The sequence below is a fragment of the Orcinus orca genome, chromosome 7, assembly GCF_937001465.1.
Source record: "Orcinus orca chromosome 7, mOrcOrc1.1, whole genome shotgun sequence".
In the NCBI taxonomy this organism is placed as follows: domain Eukaryota; kingdom Metazoa; phylum Chordata; class Mammalia; order Artiodactyla; family Delphinidae; genus Orcinus; species Orcinus orca.
The window spans coordinates 62,485,946-62,506,875 of record NC_064565.1 but is presented as its reverse complement, the minus strand read 5'-3'; the positions used below and the strand labels follow the sequence as shown (position 1 = coordinate 62,506,875).

Here is a 20,930-nt window from a genome sequence, read left to right as displayed (position 1 = left end):
TCTGAGTAGGAAGATTGTGAAAACAGGCAATTAGTTAGCTGTTCTCTTGGTCCCGTGTTATGTATACGTGTGAGAAAAACACAAATCCTGAATCAGGGCTACAGATCTGCGTAATACCCACTCATGATCTCTCCCAGTAACCTTGGTTCACTTCTGAATTGTAAGATTGCCTTATATTCTTCTTTTCTCTATTCAGCCTAAAAGAAAGGAGCAAGAAATATGTGAGAGGGTCTTGGTTCTCAATACTGTCTACAGCCTCTGGAGTTCTGTGTTTATGAGCCTTCTTAAAACTCATGCTGGGTGAATGTCAAGGCTTTCTGTGTGCCCCTAGCCAGTCTTATTTTGAACAAGGGAATTTGCCATATGCTTTCAATGTTTTGATCAACAGCAAAGATGAGTGAGGGGCCTAGTTATTTGGAATTAAGCTGTGTGAAATTGGAAACAGCCAGTTTGGTTGTTGGCCTCAGGTCCCGTAGTGTGCCAAAGAATGACTCTGTCAGGTAGGGCTCTGGCTTTAAAGACAGCTGGCCAGAGTGCTTGATGATTCTGGCTTAGATTACATTACAATGGCATAGTCAAATGTACCAGAGTGCGGTGCATCATCAAGAGAACTTTCTTGACTTTTCATCTTCTTTTTAGCTGTTCCAAGTGCTCAGAAATGTGGTGCATGGTGTCTTTTTGCATGACTGCTAATGAGGAAAGCCTTTGGCATGACATAATGCTCCCAAAACCCCTGAGGGTCAGTGTAGAAACAATTGCTCTGGGGTCCGGCTGGACTGTTTGACCTACATGGTGAAGCACTGACTGCCAAGGGTGTGCCTTGCTGCAATTTCTCTCTGCAAAACATGCATGTGGTGTGCATGGGTTTAGCTTTCTCTGAAACAGAAGTTTTGGTGTATGTTGGAAATGACACTGGACTTGTAGTCAGAAGCTTTGGGTTTAAATCACAGTTCTATTACTTATTTACTTGTTTGAACAAATCCCTTCAACTCTTGCAATCCCTTAGTCTCCCCTTTTGTATTATGAGAATGCTTAAAAAAAGATTTACTTCATAAAATTTTATGTGGCTAAATTAATTTTTAAAATATGTTAGAACAGAAACACTCTTTTAAGGTATTTAATCACTTCTTCTTTGTGATCCAAACCAGGATCTCAGTCCAGTAAATTGAGAGTTAATGGCAGGTCTTCAAACAGTTGCTTCACCTTTATCCCTCTTCCCTCCCTCCCACTGGAATTCTCCATGAAAAATTAAATATGGAATTTTAATGTTAACCTTTATTCAAACACATGCACTTATAGAAGCACATACAAAGAATACACATACATAGGTATTTTATGGCCAGAATTTTCTCCATCACCCCTGCACCTATATCAAAGTTTTAAAAAAGTGGAAACCACCTCATTTTTAGGGGAAAAAAAAAAGGTGGATTCTTGTTGATTACTGAGCTTTCTTAACTAGACATTAAGAAACTCAGAATTCTAGCCTCCTAAGCAGGTCTAGCAACATTTATTTTCTCATTTGGATTCTTCACCTCTTTAGAGGGTATGTTTACATTCTTGTGATCTTACTGTTGCACTCTTAGCTAATTCTAGATTAGATTTCTCAGCTGATGATGACTTCTAGAGACTGGAAGTGAAGTAGCAGGAAACTCACCCTGACAACCTCCCTTCTACAGATACTTCTACAGATCTCCAAAGTGCATGTATGTCTCAGAGTCCAGAATTTGCAGAAGCATTCCTTAAGATGTTCCTGGCTGTATCCCAACCACTAGGTTCTTGACTGCCCCTCTACCCCACACTCATCCACAAGATTTGTGAAAGCTGTAGTAGCCAGTCCTTGTTGTAGGAAGGGAGAAGGGAAGTAAATGGAGATCTGGTCACATACTCTTTTAGAAGGGTTTCTAATACCTATGTAGTGTCATTCCCATATATACACAAAATCTATTATTGCTACTAACATGAATCTGCCATTAAATTTCCCAAAGCAATGGACTGACCTTACCAATTAACAGGGTCCTACTATGCAGTTCTCTGATGTTCACCAAGAAAGGTCACATGTATTTGATCTTTAGAAAAAACTATAGGTAGGATTTCTAAACCATTAGATATTAAAACACACACACAGAGCTAGGGGTGCTACAATAATAAAAACCATAGTCTATCTGCAAAGGTCAAGAAAAGAGGGAAAAAAAGTAAGAAGAAAACCATATGATAAAATAGCAAGCATAAGATAAACATATAACAATAAATGTGACTAGGTTAAATTCCTATATTAAAATCAGTGACTCTCAGATTGATTAAAAAGATAATCCAGCTAAATGCTGTCTTTAGGAATCTTTGTATACCAAAATTACACAGAAAGTCAGAAAATAAAGGGATAGGTTGGTGAATTCTAACTAACAAAACAGAAATAGGGATAGTAATATTAATTCTAAAAAGTGTGGGATTCAATGTAAAAAGAAATATTGAACGAGACATAAAAGAATAGATATAAATCAAACAAGATTCAATAACAATGAAACTTTATGTACTGAACATTTAGCACTGAATTAAAGTAAAATTTGTTAAAAATACAAGCAAAATAATGCAAATAAAAATAAATTAAAAAATTTAAAGCGTAAATAAACTTTTCCATAATCATAGTGGGAGACTTTAACAAAATACTTTCAGAATTTTATCAAGTAAATAAAATTAAGTAGGAACAGAAGATTTGAATAACATAGTTATTATTATTAACCTAACTCAACAAATAGGAAGTATACACAGTTTTTTTAAAAGACCATGGATCATTTTCAAAAATTGATGAAATACTACACCACAAAGAAACTTAAACTAACCAAAAAGTAGACATATAACAATAACATAGCATTGAAAGTTACACAAGATGGCTCCTGCCCCTACCTCCATCCAAGCACTTGGAAACTAAGATATGGTCCTTTTAAATAATTCTTGGATCAAAAAGGAAATCACTACTGCAACTATAGACTATTTTAAAATTAACAATGAAAATGCAGTGCGCTGAATTATGGGGATTGTACTAAAAATATAGTTAGATAAAAAGTTAAGCCTTTTATTTAAAGGACTGAAAAGAAAATAAGCTTAGAATTTAAGAAGCTAATAAATGAAAAACAAAATTAAACAACAAAGTAGGGGGAGGGAAATTATGATGTTAAATTATTTACCTTTATGAGAAAAGTTGTGAATTTTTTCCAATAAGAAAAAAAATTTGATTGGCAGTTAGGCAAAAGTTCAGAGTTAACAGGAAAGCTGCTGGAATGAGGCTGGAAAGCTGAGTTAATGGGCTAAAAGACACTGTCCCTGTCCTCACTGTCACTTAGGTTTGGCTGAGGTGAAAAGCATGTGCAAAAAATAATTAGAGAACAAGACTGTATTCAATAAAGTGCCCGTTTGTGAGTTATAGATGGTAAACCATCTATAGCAAAGAGAAGCATTAGGCTCTGAGTCTCTGGCTTCAAACTTATCAAGGGCCTCTGGGTGGTTATTTAGCTCCTCTGACTTGGCTACTTAACTGTGAAGTGGGGATCACAGTACCTACCTCAAAGGATTGCTGTGAGAATTAAAGTACACTGGGCCCTCTGTATCCACCGAAGTGGAACCTCGGATACACAGGGCTGACTGTAAGGGACTTGAGCATCCGTGGAATTTGGTGTGTGTGTGGTGTGGGAGGGGTCCTGGTACCAATCCCCTGCAGATACCAAGGGACAACTCCGTGTATGTGGTAAGGGCTGCCAAAAAAAGTCAGTGTGGCATCTCTTGCAATCTCTTCTGGATGCTGGTGAGATGGTTAGGGCACAGTCAGTATGTTAGTATATTTTACACAGGAGTAGGACACATAATGATGTTTAGAGTACCCAAGTTCTATCTGCCTGGGTGAAAAGACTGGGCATTTTATCTGTGACTGTCGTGAAATATGCCCGTGGTGATTAGATAAACGAGTCTCTGTCCATTAAAAGAAAAAAGTCTATAAAGCATGACACTCCCAAAGCAGCGGCAGTTCATGAGTTCCTGGCCACAGAGAAAGAAATGACCAGTTTTGCCATTATGTAATCAGATGGCTTCCCCAGGTAGGAAAGGTGGGGACCAAGGAGTCCTTCCTGATCTGCTTCTGACCAGTAAGCACTTTTAGTCCTCATGTGTAAGAGTGAGACATCATTCTTGCAACCATTTAGTGTCGGCATTAGGCTCCTCAGGCATGATGATGGATTCTGAGATCTTGAAAAAGTGACCTGGTAAACATAAAAGGAATCAGATAGTAAACCCATAAAAAATTGAAGAGAATTTAATGCTTGATGAGCATATGTGGTTTGAGGTAAAGTTAGAATGTGTCTGGGAGTAGGTAAAAATCTGCAGATGCTACACATCAAACCACTTTAGTCAAAATATTTGTTCAGTGGGGGAAAAATATCAGTGAAAGTAGTTAAATGACGTCTACGGTCCAAACAAGAATTAATCGTCTGCTCTACTTCCTCCATTCCCAAGACACCATCAGCTGTAAGGTGTACCATCAACTTTATGACAGGTGAGGAGGTGGGGGCAAGGACATGGTATTAAATGTATACTTTGGTTCCAGAAATGTTAGAATATGAAGGCAAAAAGCACTATCAACACAAACATGCATCTTGGAATTAAGGAAATGCAGAATTTCACACAGTTGATGTTTTGGTGTTTTCTTGCTGGTAGAGGATAGGACTAATTTTATAAAAACAACTTTTAAAATGTTCACTAATACATGGGGCAGAACTAATGACAATTGAAGGCAAATTTAAGTTTTCTCAGGTCCATAGATTTATTTTCTTTTATTCTCTTGTCAAGACAAAATAAGCCATGGACCGTTGGGGCGGTACTATACGTGATAAGCGTGGAGCATATCTTAGTGCCAGAAGATAATGAAATGTTCAAAAACAAAAACCAAGACACAAAATATTGGTGGGAGAATGTCAAAGGAGCACAGGAGCCAACTGAAAGAGGTCTCACCAGTCAAAGGTAGAACAATTTGAGCAACACAATTAGTAAAATAGTGTTGAATTAGAACCTGAAGTATAAAATGAATACCTATGAGGCCATACTGATGTAAATAAACGGTTGAAAACATTGTTGAATGGGGAGAAGAGATAAATCTTCCGTGAAGAAAAATTCAGAATAATTTATATAGATAACTCCACCCTCAAGCTTTTCCTTCCAAAGTGTATGGTATGGAAGCGGGTAAGGAGCAACCTTCCAGGGGAGAAACCTGACAAACACTACCTCGGGTGATCAAGGCCAACGTCAACAGTATTAAATTATGTTGATAGTATATGTGCTTGATCTGATGTGATTAAAATGGCAGTTTACCTCTGTGGTCTTCCTCCAAACAGCCCATCACCCCAGTATCATGAGAAAGATCCCCATTGTGGGACATTCTACAAAATACCTAACCAGTACTCAGAACTGTCAAGGTCATCAAAACCAGGGAAAGTCTAAGAAACTGTCACAGCCAAGAGGAGTCTAAGGAGACTTGATGACTAAACGTAATACGGTGTCCTGGATGGGATCCTGGAACAGATGAAGGACATTGGGGAAAAAAATTAAGGAAATCTAAATAACCTATGGCCTTTAGTTGATGATAATGTGTCAATATTGGGTTTCTTAATTATTTATCTATCATATTAAATGTAAGATTTTAATAGTGGGGAGATTGGGTACAGAATGTGTGGGAACCTTACTATCTTCTTGATTTCTCTATAATTACAACTGTTCCAGAAGATAAAGTCTATTAAAATTCTTTTAATGCCTAAACAGAAAGAAAAAACAAAATTCACGGACAGGAGGCCAGATTCTAGAGTTTAAAAGGAAGTTATAAGGCATTTTGTTGAGACCTTTAAAAATTCCACACAGAGCATGGCTGCAGCAGAACATATGTAACTGCTTAGCTGAAAAAAATGGAACTGGCAGCTGAGCCCAGAATGTGACACTTCTGAATAAATTTAAATGGACTCATTATTATTTATCATCGATGGAGTATTTTGCTTTTCCAAGATGGCAAAGTTCTACCATTATTCCTATTTTAAAGCGAATGCCGTGCTTTCAGCCATCTTGACTCACTCAACTGGCTGATCTAACTGTACAGTTCAATCAGAAAACCAGCCATCAACTGTCAAAATGGTAAAAACAGTTATGCATGTTTTCAAAGCCAGAAATGTAATTATGTGGTGAGACTTCAGGGTTTTAGTGTTCTCCAGGGTTCTGACTCCCGGGGTTCGTTCCCTTACTCGGTAGAAACTCACATGGAAAAATTCTTTGAGGGAGTTATAGGGTAATATTTTCAAGACTTGGAACAGTGAGCTTGTCTACGGTTACCTTCCTAAAAAACAACTAAAAAATGCCTTTAAAAGCATTTTTTAAAAAAAGAATTGTACCAGCGTAGCCAAATAGAGGCAACGTTGGGGTTTCTGCACTGAGTCAAGTTGCACAAACTGCAGAATATTCCCCTCTGTCCAGGACATCGTTTTACTCCCACATACCACTTCCTACATCCACAAATTCCAGTGTGTTGGACCTCCAGAGAGCTAGAGGAATTATAAAAGGAAAGAGGCGGGTACTGACCACAGGGACAAGTAAGCTAGAATGGCAGCCCTGGACTTCTCGCTTGGTCCTGCCTCAGCTCTTCTCCAGGCCTCCCCGCTCCAGGCCTCTCCCAGGTGCTCTTGCCAGGCCAGCATCAGGGTCCCCCGTGGCCAGGGCTCACGTGCCGCCAGGACCCCCCCACCATCCCACAGGAAGACAAAGTCAGCCCTTTCAGGGGAAACCAAAAGGCTGGCATATTTTGGAGACCAGCAGGGGGGAAGTGTGTGCCAGTTATTTAGCCCTGGGAGGCAGGGAGTACTGGGGCGTTGTTTGCTGAGCCCAGAATTGGGGCACACAGTCCGTCAGCAGGACTAGCTAGACGGGATGTGAACTTGAGACTGTCCCCGGAAACTCAGGGTGAGTGGCCCCTGTCGCTGCAGGGTGCAGAACCACGAGCCAGGCCCTGGGTGTGCTCCTCCGGGCTGGTGCCCTCCAGAGAGCGTCCTGGGGACACCCTGGGTGCAGCACCACGGCCGCCCTTCCTCAGCAGTTCCCAGGGCAGTAGCACCAAGGCCTGCCTCTCCTGGTGATAGGACAGCGCCTAAGCCCCAGTGAGCTCAGACGCCCCTACCCCAAGATGGGCAGCCTGGGGCCCAAGAGTCTCTGTCTCTCCCTTTCTCCCCCTCCCTCCTTGTGGAGTCAGAAGAGCCAGGAGCCCGGATACTACTGTCCCCGGCCCCCCACCCCCTTTGCTTCTCTCCTCTTTACCTGAGCCCTAGGGATGCCTGAAGCCAGCTGGGGACCCCTGCGAGGACACAGCATTTCTTCAGACACAGGATTACCCCAGCGTGAAGCAGGCAGGGAGATGGTCTTATCACATGCCTCTGACGGCTCCTTGAACAAGTCAGAGAAGGTGCAGTAAGGAAGTATAATGTCACATGCCACACTTACAGGAAGCTGGCCAGAAGACAGAGGGGGAACTTGAGAACCTGGGTCATTTCAGCGGATTAAAACAACACAGGTTAGTGCCTTTTTTTTCTCCCCCTGAAAAATCTTTCATAGCCATTCTAAAATACCTAACTGGTTCTCTTTCCTTAAACCGTCTTTAACTCTTTGCAATGTGGAGAAATTGCTCCGGCTTTGGATGTAAGAGCCAGGGCGTAGCTGGTAGCCACATGTTATTAGAGGAACCAGCAGCAAGCCATTATTATGAAAATGAAATTCTCAGAACCTCCCGCTTCCCTATTCAGAACTTCTGTACCCTAAAAAACAAACCTTCAGATGGTCATTAAATTACTTATTTCATGGAATCCAGCTAAGCCTCTCCTCGAGTTTACCTATTAGCGTACATTGGGACACATCATTTTGTGTTTGGAGGCAGACGCTGGGTGCTCAAAGGGCGGTAGAAAGTGCAGCAATAGTGTGTGGACAAACTCGCTGCAAGGCTGCATGCAAAAGTTTGCTGTTTTTATGCACTTTTTGCCTGGCAGAACGAATCTTTTGGCTTGTGTTTCCTGTTAAAATAATTTCTTGTATCTTTATAAATTCTTAAGTTCCCTTTTCTTTTATATATTTTTTTCTGCCCTCTTCCTTTCTGTGTTCTTTTTTTTTGCAATTTTCCTTCTTTTATTAACAGAAAATGGGAGTAGAGGGGTGTGGGCAGTTTGAACGTGGGATGAGGAAGTCCCCTGCCTCCCCCTGCCCCAGGGTTTCAGAGCACAGCCTGGGGCTGTCATGTGCAGGGTGTATAGAAGCCATGAGGTCTGTCACTAGAGCTTTGTGTCTTCAGCTTGTTCTTCCTCTAGAAGGGAAGATTTGAGGAGTCTAGAAAAGAGCCCAAGAGATGGTCAAAGCATTGGAAATTAGAGCCCAGAAACAGCTAAAGGGCCCAAGATTATTCATCCTGTGGTCCTCGAGGGACAGTTTAATAAAGAAGTTCAGTAAAAGGCTCTTACACAACGGCCTGCCGCTTTCAGACCTGTATGACAAAGGAAAGTGTCTCAAATCTGAGTGAGAGGAAGGAAGTCACCACCTTCTTGGGCTCTCGTTAAGCACTAAAACAGGTTAGCCAGAGAGGTTGCCGAGCTTTTTTTCTGGGCCATTTGAAAACAAACTAGCCTTCTTCTGTGGCTGTTCACGTGTTAACAGAGGCAGGGAGAGAAAGGCAGAGAAGAGCCCAGGTTTGGGAGCTTCTTGTTTCCTTCTCTTCATTCCAAAGTGTACTACAAAGTGTCTGTGCTGGAAAACAGAACGACAGTGGGGTGAGGGGTTAGTGGACCCGTGTGTTGTTTATGTCCCAGTACTGCAAAATAACCAAAACTGTGAGGCAAGAGGAAAAACATCATTGTTGATGATGTCCTCAGATTGCCACATTTATTTCATGTTTTGCTACCACGTTATGCAAGAAGATGGAGAGGAAGCTGACAGACTATGGGAGGATTCTAAGTTGGAGTTCTCAGCCCAAGTGGTTTCAGAAACCCTGCACTAGCTCTGACTGAGGCAGCCCACGTTTCCACTGGGGGTCGGAGCTGGAGGGGAGATTGGACTTTATTTGATGTTTGGAGCCCTTTGCACAAATAAATGCCTGGAGGAGACACATGGAGGAGCACTGCAGTGGAAAGGTCTCTTGCACGTGGTACCAGGAGCTCTCCTGAGCACCAGAAAGAGGCTTACAACTTAGCCATGGCTGGACATCCCTAGAAGGAGCTCTTCTTTCGGTTTTGTTTTGATTTTTAATTGGTCCTAGAGGTTTGTTGATCAGGGAGTTTTGTATTCTGCTAATCTGCTGCTCATAGCAGAAAAGGGCTTTTTATTTTGTTAAATACTTTCCAGATGGACCTGACATCTTTTTTCTTGGAGTGCATCCTTCCAAAAGCTGTTTCCCTTTCTCCTGGGGGAATCTGTTCTCTCCCCAGCCATTTCTCCAGCTTCCTACCGTCACTGTGCTCCTTTGTGTTTGAGATGCAAGAGAAGGTTTATAAAGTGTCATTATTATGCAGTGCCTTTGATCCCCCAATCTGGAAGTGGTTCCGGAAAAGAAAAAAGACAAAAAGAAGAGGTCTCAGAATGGCAGAAGGTGGTAGATCGTGTTGGATGGTGGAGAACACCTGGAATATTAATCTCACGTGTAATTCTTAGACAGGAAGTACTGCCAGTTCAGTGTGAAGGTCAAAAGTAGAAAGAGAGAAGTGGTCATCTTTTATCTGGAGAAAAGATGCCGAATTTTATGGGGAGGGACTGCATGGGCATGTTACTGAATTCTCTAAATAAGAAGAGGAAGGGGGCTTCCCTGGTGGTGCAGTGGTTGAGAATCTGCCTGCTAAGGCAGGGGACAGGGGGTCGAGCCCTGGTCTGGGAAGATCCCACATGCCGCGGAGCAACTAGGCCCGTGAACCATGGCCGCTGAGCCTGCGCGTCCGGAGCCTGTGCTCCGCAACAAGAGAGGCCGCGATAGTGAGAGGCCCGCGTACCGCGATGAAGAGTGGCCCCCGCTTGCCGCAACTAGAGAAAGCCCTTGCACAGAAACGAAGACCCAACACAGCAAAAATTAATTAATTAATTAATAAGCAACTTTGAGGAACTAATTCATATTAAGCAAACACAGAGGAACCTGATTTATACACCAGAATGCCAATTTACAATATTAATTTAAAAAAAAAAAAAAAAAGAAGAGGAAAGGGGTTGACTTCACATATCCCTCCTCTCCTGGACCCTGACATTTAGGCAGGCCTCTTTTCCCCAGAATCCCAGATAATGCAGAGTAGCACTTCAGAATCGGCATCCACAGATGTTTGGGTGGCCTGAGTTTCAGAGGAGTGTAATGGTGAGATATTCAAAATATTCATGTTAGTGGAGAAAAAGAAAATAAAAAATAAAACTCCGATGAGTGCAACCATGTAGTTGAATTTATCCTCGGCCGTCTTTTTGAGTTGGCATCAGCGAGTCTGTAGGCCAGCCCTCTGGGCCTCTCAGAGAGAAGTTCCTGAGTGTGTCTGAGGTGTTATTGTTAACATCACTAGCATACTGGGAGCCATAGATTTGGTTTTTTCAACTGTGGTAAAATACACATAAAATTTACCACCTTAACTATTAAATGTGTAGTTCAGTAGCGTTAAATATATTCACGTTGTTGTAAAACTCCAGAACTTTTTCATTTTGTAAAATGGAAACTCTATAGCCATGAAACAACAACTCTCCACTTGCCCTCCCCCAGCCCCTGGCAACCACATTCTACTTTCTGTTTCTATGAGATTGACTACTCTAGGTACTTCATGTAAGTGGAAGCATACAGTATTTGTCTTCTTGTGACTACTTTATTTCACTTTGCATAATGTCCTCAGGGTTCATCCATGGTATAGCGTGTGTCAGAATCTCCTTCCTTTTTGAGGCTGAATAATAGTCCATTATACGTATAGACCACATTTTCTTCATCCATTCATCTGTGGATGACATTTGCATTGCTTCCACCTTTGGCTTTTGTCACTAATGCTGCTGTGAACATGGGTGTCCAAATACCTCTTTGAGACCCTGCTTTCAATTCTTCTGTATATATATCCAAAAGCGGTATTGGTAGATCATATGGTAGTTCTATTTTTAATTTTTTGAGGAATTGCCATACTGTTTTCCATAGCAGCTACACCCTTTTACATTCCCACCAACACTGCCCAAGGGTTTCATTTGCTCCACAACCTAGCTAATAACGTGTTGTTTTCTGTTTGTTTGGTTTTTTTTGTTGTTGTTGTTTTTTTTTTTTTGTGGTGTGCGGGCCTCTCACTGTTGTGGCCTCTCCCGTTGCGGAGCACAGGCTCCGGACGCGCAGGCTCTGCGGCATGTGGGATCTTCCCAGACCGGGGCACGAACCCGTGTCCCCTGCATCGGCAGGCGGACTCTCAACCACTTGCGCCACCAGGGAAGCCCTGTTTGGATTTTTAATAGCAGCCATCCTGATGGATGTAAGATGATATAGTTTTGATTTGCATTTTTCTAACAATTAGTGATATTGAGCATCTTTTTATATGCTTGTTGTTGTTTGTATATCTTCTTTAGAGAAATGTCAGTTCAAGTCCCTTGCCCATTTTTTAATGAGATTATTTGGTTTTTTGTTGTTGAGTTTTAAGGGTTCTTTATGTATTCTAAATATTTAGGGAACTGTAGATTTTTAAAGTATTGTATGTGCAGGTTCTAATGTTCACATTATCTACTAGGAACCAGCTGCCTCCTGTGACCTACACCCTTGGGAAAGAGCATGAGTTTCAATAATATGGTTTTTTTTTCCCAACAGTATGATTTTTATCCTAACTCTGGAGTGCTATACAAAATCTCAGTCATTTTCAGCTTATAAGAGGTTTGGTTTTTGAGAACTGACAAAGGTGAAGAGAAGGAAAAGAAAGGGAAGAGCTTGGGGTAATGCTTTTTATTCCTTCCCTAATTTATACTTTTTCAGCTATGTAAACGTCAGGAGAAAGCCTTATCCTCAATTCTGTTGACTAAAACTAGACTCTGTGCAAGAAGAAACATACTTTCTGAGAGTCATCCAGTAATTATGTCTTCTTATACCACCCTCCCTCCAAACCCACAGACTTGAATTCACCTCAGATTATGAAACCATTATCATTTTCCTTCATGAATGCCTCAAGCAAAATGCATTTAGCTTCTGAGTAGTAAGGACCCAAAGAGGACTTGGTCTGCTGTCCCAGGAAAAGGAGCAAGAAAGGCGGGACTCTTCTGGAGCTGTGGCCAGGGGGTTGTGTAGATTTCAGATTTTCAGGAAGGAACTGGTAGGGAAGATGTGATGGACAGGCGGGCACAGTGCTGTGGTAGGGCTGCTTTTGCTGGAGGTGCTACTTCTAAATGGAGTATCATTGTGGTTAGGGAAGAGATTGCCTGTGTGCCCGACTGATTCTTCACTCTACCGTTTCAATTTCCCTCCACTTCCTCATCACTTACAAAGTTGGTGCTGTTTCAACCCCCCCCCAAAAAGCCTTAGTGTCCCTCCTCTCCTCTCCCACACCCACCCCCCCAAAAAAGCAAGCTATCAGGAAATGACAGTAACATGTATTTGTTTGTTGATGAAAGGACAGAGAAAGCTTTGTCTTGAAAAGAATAACAGAATAAACTGGGAAAATATGAGTCCTGGAGGCGGAACCCTGTTATGATGCAACAAACCGACAAACTTCAGAGGCACCTCTTCCTAGTGTACATGACATCCTACGCCAGTGCCACCCGGAGGTATTCATACAACACCAACATTGTAATTTCTCCATACTAATTCGAAGTTACTGCTTTGAGACTGTCAGACTAGCTAGATACTTACCAGAATGTCTGTTTTTGATACTTTCTGGTATGAATTAGGCTAGCTTTCTGCTTTTGTTTGTGCCTGTGTTTAAATAATATGTCATATTTTAGGTTCACTCATTGTATTGGTTTGTAATCCTAGTGTGACTTAAAAACAGAGACTTTTTTTTTATAGTAGGATACATGTTTGCACACATGCATGTACCCACCCCTCCTAAAAATTCTTTAGGGCATATGCTTCCTCAGTTAAAAGTCATTAGATGATATCTTGGCACCTACAATTATTTAGAATATGCTGCTAACTTCAGGCTAGGCAGTTATTCATGTATTATACCTATAGATGCATTTGGAGGGTCTGCTAGTGAATTGCTCTTCTTTCAATAAATCACTGACTTATTAAGTGGTGGTTTGGAGCATCTTTGATTTCCAGGATGGCTACGGAAAGATTTGGTCTTCCTTCAAGGCTTTAGAGACCTGTAGAATGATCCTGGCTCCTGGAAACTAACTGGGTGTGGGACCAGTAGCGGGGCTGCCCAATACCTTACCAGCTTGCTACGCAGACAGATGCGCAGAGAGAGCTGCTAAAGGACAGGAGTTGGCGTTCCAGCTCCGCCCTCTCACTGTGGTGTGACTTCGTAGGAAAGTCCCAGTTCCAGAAGCCATTTAACCAACTGAACATTCTTGATGGGCTGCCACCAGGGCTTCGCCTAAAAGCTCTTTCAAAGCAAACAACATGTGCCTTCACTCTTTCTCTCCTTCCCTTTGCGTTCCCCCTTCCTGCCCATCATCTCCTGAAAACTGAGACCAGAACTCACCTGCGCAGACAGCTTGCTTCCTCCCCCAGCCCCGCCTCTAACCTTTGTGTTCCATTTCCTCAGAGCATTTAATACCCTTCTCTGCAAAACAGGGACAAATCAAGGCTGATGAGCATAGTTGCCACAATGAAAGTGTTTGTGTGGTTTTTCATAGGAAAAATAATTGGGGGGGGAGGGCGGGGGGAATAATGTTATTATGAGATAGATCCTGATGAATATGGAAGGGTGGATAGCTTCCTTTTTTAAAGCTTTTTTTAAGGATTCATAAGGAGGTAGCAGTAGGGGAAAGGGAATTGAAAAGGCCAGAGGATAATTTGCTCTAAAAGACAAAATAGTTAGGTTATTCAAAAACTATTTTTTTCTCCTACTTCGGTGCCAGGAACATCTGGCCTTGGGAAAAGTTTCGGAAACAGGGTTTCAGATGCTGTTGTCATTATTTAAAACTTAAAGAGGTAGGTAAAAAATAGAACTCTGGGTTTTTAGAAATAGAAGGGATCTTCAAGGGTTCAATCCCCTCATTTTTACTTTTTGAATTAATTTTTTTTTGGCTGCATTGGGTCTTCGTTGCTGCACATGGGCTTTCTGTAGTTGTGGTGAGCGGAGGCTACTCTTCGTTGCAGTGCAGGAGCTTCTCATTGCGGTGGCTTTTCTTGTTGCAGAGCACGGGCTCTAGGCGTGTGGGCTTGAGTAGTTGTGGCACACAGGCTCAGTAGTTGTGGCTCACGGGCTCTAGAGCACAGGCTCAGTAGTTGTGGCTCACGGGCTTAGTTGTTCCGTGGCATGTGGGATCTTCCCGGACCGGGACTTGAACCCATGTCCCCTGCGTTGGCAGGTGGATTCTTAACCACTGCGCCGCCAGGGAAACCCTCCCCTCATTTTTAGATTTGGAAACGGAGGCCCCGAAAGTTTAGGTGATTCGTCTTGGCCAAAAGAGCTAATTAGTGAGAGTGGTGACCATCAGTCACGGCTCCTGGCTCCAGCACGGGCTGCAGTGTTGAGAGCTCCCAAGGACTTGGACTCTGGATGTTCTACCCCTCTGGGACCTACAGAGGCCAGACCCATGCCTGAGAGGGGTGGGCCAAGCGACTGAGGAGCTTATGAGCTCACAAAACTCCAGCCAAGTGACCTCTGTTTCTGGAAGGTGGCACAGCAATATGGGTGTAACCTTACCAGGAGACACCTAATCCGTCCTACCTGGAGAAAGTTTGTGTGCAGTGAACGGTGATGGTTCCGTTGGAGCAAAGAAGACGACAGCCCAGAAAGGAAAAATTCCCAGCAGTTGCCCAGGATTGGCCAGTAAAAGAGACCCTCAATCTGGCGGACATGACTGTGGATTGAGAGGGCTGTCCGTTGAGCAGTGTGGCTGAAGATCAGGCCCAGATTAAGTAGCCTTTCCAGTGACCATGGCCCAGATTAAACAGCTTCAAGAGGCTTACCCATCCTTAGCCCTGATTCCAAGATCCCTGAACCACCTTCTGAACATTAAATCAGCTTCCTTGCTACCACTGTCTCAGAAGAGTATATTCTGGGCAATGGCCATGGTCACTGGAAAGAAATGCCATCATTTGTGAATTCTGGTGTGCCGGGGAGCCTCTCGTGAATTTGTAAGATGGGTCGGTCATTCTGAGTCTGATCCCTCTGACTCCCAGATAAAAAGGAGATTTGGGGACCTCTATGGCGAAGTCCCTGTGCTGGAAGTGTGGTGATCTACCCCTCCCCGGGAATGCCACTCCACAGGGTCTTTCCTGGGCAAGCAGCATCCTTTCCTCAGTGTCAGTCCTACTTCTTTGTCACTCCTCTTTAAAATGCCACAGCATTATGAAAAGAAGAAAATGGGGCTTCCCTGGTGGCGCAGTGGTTGAGAGTCCGCCTGCCGATGCGGGGGACACGGGTTCGTGCCCCGGTCCGGGAGGATCCCACGTGCCGCGGAGCAGCTGGGCCCGTGAGCCATGGCCGCTGAGCCTGAGCATCTGGAGCCTGTGCTCCGCAGCAGGAGAAGCCACAACAGTGAGAGGCCTGCGTACCGCAAAAAAAAAAGGAAAAAAAGAAGAAAATGAAATATAATATGTGGGTCCTGCAGTTGGACATTACAAGCCCTTTTTTGGACTCTTGATATCTTATGGGGTCTTTTATCTGCCCTTTGGGGGGCATTTTCCCTTAATTCAGAAATATTTACCAAGCCCCTTCCATGTAGATCTTAAATTCTAGGTGGGGGGTGTGGACAATAACAATAACCCTAATAAAATAGTACGTCACGTGGTATAGGACAAGGTTAAAAGTAGCGAGGACTGTGGAAGGAGTGCAGCAGGGTAGGAAGAGTGGCAAGGCAGGGGTGGGTGTGTGGATTTAAGTGGGGCAGGTAGGGTGATTGTCACGGAGAAGGTGGCATTTGAGTGAAGTCTTTGAAGAGGTGAGAGAATTCGCCTTGCAATTACTGGGGAAAAGGCACAGGGGCCTTGAGGCAGGAGCAAGCCTGGCATATTGAAGGAATAAGGAGGAGCTGGTGTGACCAGGCAGAGTAAGTGAGGAGGAGGGAAGTAGGGGGAAGTCCTGGAGGGCCTTGTAGGCCCTTGTAGGACTCTGGCTTGGGAGATTAGCTTGGTGCTTTGTGACCACCTAGAGGGGTAGGATAGGGAGGGTGGGAGGGAGGGAGACGCAAGAGGGAAGAGATATGGGAACATATGTATATGTATAACTGATTCACTTTGTTATACAGCAGAAACTAACGCACCATTGTAAAGCAATTATACTCCAATAAAGATGTAAAAAAAAAAAAAAAGAATATCCTGCTGAGTAAGGTTTACGTTAGAACGTATTGCCACAATTATTTTGAGATTTTATGGCTCTGAATTTGAAAACATAAAAAAAGAAAGAGTGAGAGGGAGCTTTGGGATCCCTTTGAGCCATGGAGAGAAGACGGTCTGGCTTTGTTCTTTAAAGGATGCCTCTGGCTACTGTATTGAGAGTACCGCACAGGAGAGTAAGAGTTGAAGAGAGAGACTATTCCAGTACCCTGGTGAGAGATGAGGGTGCCTTGGACCAGGGTGGCAGCACTAGAGGTGACGGTGAGGAGTAATCAGAGCCTGTTTGTTTTTTTTTTAATTGAAGTTTCATTGATCTACAATGTTGTGTTAGTTTCGGGTGTACAGCAAAGTTCATGTTCTTTTCCATTATGGTTTATTACAGGATATTGAATATAGTTACCTGTGCTATAAGATAGGACCTTGTTGTTTATCCATTCTATATATAATAGTTTGCACCTGCTAGTACCAAACTCCCCATCCAACCCTCCCCTGCCCCTCCCCCCTTGGCAACCACAAGTCTGTTCTCTATGTCTGTGAGTCTGTTTTGTAGATATGTTCATTTGTGTTGTATTTTAGATTCCACATATAAGTGATAGCATGTGGTATTTGTCCTTCTCTCTCTGACTTACTTCACTTAGTATGATAATCTCTAGGTCCATCCATGTTGCTGCAAATGGCACTTTTTCTTTTTTTTTTTTTTTTAATCTTTATTGGAGTATAATTGTTTTACAATGGTGTGTTAGTTTCTGCTTTATAACAAAGTGAATCAGTTATACATATACATATGTTCCCATATCTCTTCCCTCTTGCGTCTCCCTCCCTCCCACCCTCCCTATCCCACCCCTCTAGGTGGTCACAAAGCACCGAGCTGATCTCCCTGTGCTATGCGGCTGCCTCCCACTAGCTATCCATTTTACGCTTGGTAGTGTATATATGTCCATGCTACTCTCTCGCTTTGTCACAGCTTACCCTTCCCCCTCCCCATATTCTCAAGTCCATTCTCTAGTAGGTCCGTGTCTTTATTCCTGTCTTACCCCTAGGTTCTTCATGACATTTTTTTTCCCTTAAATTCCATATATATGTGTTAGCATACGGTATTTGTCTTTCTCTTTCTGACTTACTTCACTCTGTATGACAGACTCTAGGTCCATCCACCTCATTACAAATAGCTCCATTTTGTTTCTTTTTATGGCTGAGTAATATTCCATTGTATATATGTGCCACATCTTCTTTATCCATTCATCTGATGATGGACACTAGGTTGTTTCCATCTCTGGGCTATTGTAAATAGAGGTGCAATGAACATTTTGGTGCATGTCTCTTTTTGAATTCTGGTTTTCTCAGGGTATATGCCCAGTAGTGGGATTGCTGGGTCATATGGTAGTTCTATTTGTAGTTTTTTAAGGAACCTCCATACTGTTCTCCATAGTGGCTGTACCAATTCACATTCCCACCAGCAGTGCAAGAGGGTTCCCTTTTCTCCACACCCTCTCTCTTTTCATCTTTTAGTGTTTATGTTTATATTATCTTGATTTGAAATTGCATTTATTGTGATTGAAACAAATGTTAGCTAGTTATACGAATATTAATGAATTAATGTATGTTAGCTCTTTTCCTGGTTTTAAAAGGAGGTATGCTAACTTCATTCAGTAGGGAGAACGCTGAGTTCTTATAGGTTGGATCTAAGTCTGTGCCAAACCTATTGAATATATTTGACCTCTAAATTCGCCCTTTGTCTGCTTTTTAGTCAGCCTGAGTGAACAAAAAAGACCTATTTAAGAAATACTTAAATTAATACACTGGAGTAACACTGGAAGTTCCTACCCCAAACAGAGACTAGCAGTTTTTATTCTCAATCTTGTGCTCAGTTTATAAGAGTATCTATCAGTTTTGTCTTTGTCTCATTAGACCCTCGACCAGCCTACAAGACAGGCTCTGTGTGAGCCCCGTTTACAGAAGTTTTTACATTGCCTCAGAGGGGAAGTGACTGGGCTGCAGTCCCCTGAGCCAGAATTCAGACCCAGGGCTACCTGTAGCCAAAGCCTCCCCTCCTCTGTTTACCAGAAGCAAGAGCAAAGTAGACCAACCAGAGCATTTTAGCAAAATAATATAGAACAAGAGGCACTGCAGAATGACCTCTTTTATGAAAAAGTGAAACGTGAGCTCCATTCAGGAATTTCGGGTAGTTGCTAAACCAGTCCTTGAAATGAGAGGGTACACGAAAAAAGTCTCTTTTTTCATCGCTGCCCCGTACGGTGGTGGGGCTGCTTGGGTGGTGTGATGCCTGTGGACTACGAACATGCCCCTCCATCAGACTTACAGGAAACACCCAGCCCTCTCTTGCGTAGAAGTTCCTCGGTGCCAGCTGGCAGCAGCTGTCCAGGCTGCTCCTAGAAGGTGCCTGGGAGCTGGGAGACTGCAGCCAGCCAGCCCTGAGAAGACATGAGCAGGGGCTTCTGAGAGCCTTGGAAGTGGTCCAGGACCTAGAGGCACTGACCTCAGCTCCAGGCGCAGAGAGAAGGGCTGGGCTCTGTCCCCACAGTACCAGCCAGACAGAGTGCCGAAGGGCAATAGGGTCAGCTCCCACACTGGAACCCTCCATGGGGACCCTTGGGAGGAGCAGCCCCCCACTGCAGCAGATGCTATTCAGACTGTTAGCACTGGTGCAGCCGCGCTGGTTACTAAAATACCGAGATGCTTCAAAACCCGTTGGTGACTCATCACCAACCTCAGTCACCCGAGTACACCCCCAGCACCCCCAAGACCTCTGTCATATTTCAGCAACTAAGGATTAATGCCTGGCACAGCAAGGGGTGCCCCAGGACCCTGCTCCAGCATCAGACATTGTTTGGATTGGTTATTGCCTGTGCCTTATTGGTTGTTAAATATTTTGAATATAACTCCTGTCTCACCCCCAATACAATGGAACACCTAGGCATTTCTGTGAGCAGGCGATGACGAGTTTTGATTGGGGTCCAGGAGGGCAAAATTGAAACTATAATTGTGTACAAAGGTCACCGGTTCTCTGCTCTGGGCCTGTCGTTAGCATCCCAGGCTATTCTTCACCATCTAGAAGGAAAATACCTGCAGTGGCTGTGCCTGGAAAGGTCATAAGCAGAGGTCAGGCAGGGCCCTTAGAAATATAATTTTGATTCATGTTTTCAGAGGGCCCCACGTTTAAGAAGATCGGATTTTTTAGGAATACAACATCTCTCCTCTATTTGCCTTCTACTCCGATCCTGTCATTAGAAAAATGGTTATCCCTTTGAAACATGACTTGTTTGTCCCAGTAGATCAGTTTCTCCTCCTGCCCAGAGGAGGTGAAAGTCTCACTGTAAGCCGAGCCCCACTAATCCTGATTTATTAGTGCCCAACACTTGCTTTTTGCAGCTGTGGGAACAGTTTTCAAAGTTTTCAAAGTCGATTTATTTCTGAGCTGGACTAGCAGCACCACAAGGTTAAGGAAAAAAAAAAAAAAAGGATTCTTTCACAAACATGGTAAGTGCCCACACAGGGTGGTTCCAGGGGTATGTGAGGAGTCGTTGTGCCCATCCACAAAGCATCAGACTGATTTTCAGGTGGTGCGAGGTATGCTGAGTTCTTTAACACAAGGGGGTTTAAGCTGAAGTCTGTGAACATAATACACCTTTATTTTCACGAACCTCTAACTGAAAATCTGCATGTCCTACAAGTATGAATGTAGCCAACAAACTGCAGTAGCTTTAGCGGCACTTGTGACATCATCACCAATAGAGGTCATTGATATTTTACATCATTACCTGGTAGGCAGCTTCTAAGATAGCCCCCAAGGATCCCCACCTCCTGGAATTCACACCGTTATTTAAATCCCTCCCCTTCACGTGGGCTAGATTTAGTGATTCATGTATATTGAACAGGATGCAGCATGCCTGGAATGCCTTTCCAGCCTCATCTCCCCAGGCCGCCATGTTTCGGCCGCATCTGACCAGCAGCCTTACTCTCTCACTGCCTGGGAGGCTCCTCTCCTCCTCTGCTCAGTAGACTGCTTTCAAGTACAAGCCCAGCTCCTGGCCAGCTCCTGTGTGAAGCCTTCCACATCCATCGCTCTGCCACCACCACAGCACCCGTGCACTCCTGTCACCACCCAGTCACGTGGACTATGATTGTTTGCTCACGTCTTCCTGCCCACCCCCCCCAAGAATGAATCCCTCGTTTCTTACCTTGGGACACTTCCCCCCCTGCTACCCCAACACCTAGCCCAGCCCCTGGCCACAGTATCTTTTTAGTGAATGTTGGTCAGATGAGAAGGTAATAGATCAATGCTGAATATTTTAATGCTTGCGGGGGAAAAAAATCTTATTATAGATTTAAACAAGGATCTTAAGAACAGAGTAGTACTTAGATGTGAGCTTTTGCTTTTGTCCATAAAACAAGTTATTCTGACTTGATGTCAAAGATAAAATAGAATTTAGAT

General features: G+C 43.4%; 1 protein-coding gene and 1 long non-coding RNA gene across 4 annotated transcripts in view; one reads left to right on the top strand and one right to left on the bottom strand.

Annotated features, from left to right (window-relative positions):
* WIPF1 (WAS/WASL interacting protein family member 1) overlaps nt 1–20,930 on the top strand; it is a 113,093-nt gene that overhangs the window by 35,907 nt on the left and 56,256 nt on the right. The window contains exon 1 of one of the 3 annotated variants that reach the window (XM_012532163.3): nt 7,518–7,585. The exons of 1 other annotated variant lie outside the window; for it this stretch is intronic. The gene's annotated coding sequence lies outside the window, so the exon portion shown is untranslated. Of the gene's footprint in view, nt 1–7,517; nt 7,586–11,499; nt 12,793–20,930 lie in introns of those variants that run through there. One more of the 3 variants, XM_012532162.3, reaches the window with a different exon arrangement.
* LOC117200500 (uncharacterized) lies at nt 1,258–7,510 on the bottom strand. Its single transcript, XR_004482075.2, has 2 exons — nt 7,333–7,510; nt 1,258–4,247 (listed from the first exon to the last, which is right to left on the bottom strand). It is a non-coding gene; the product is annotated as an uncharacterized LOC117200500 (long non-coding RNA).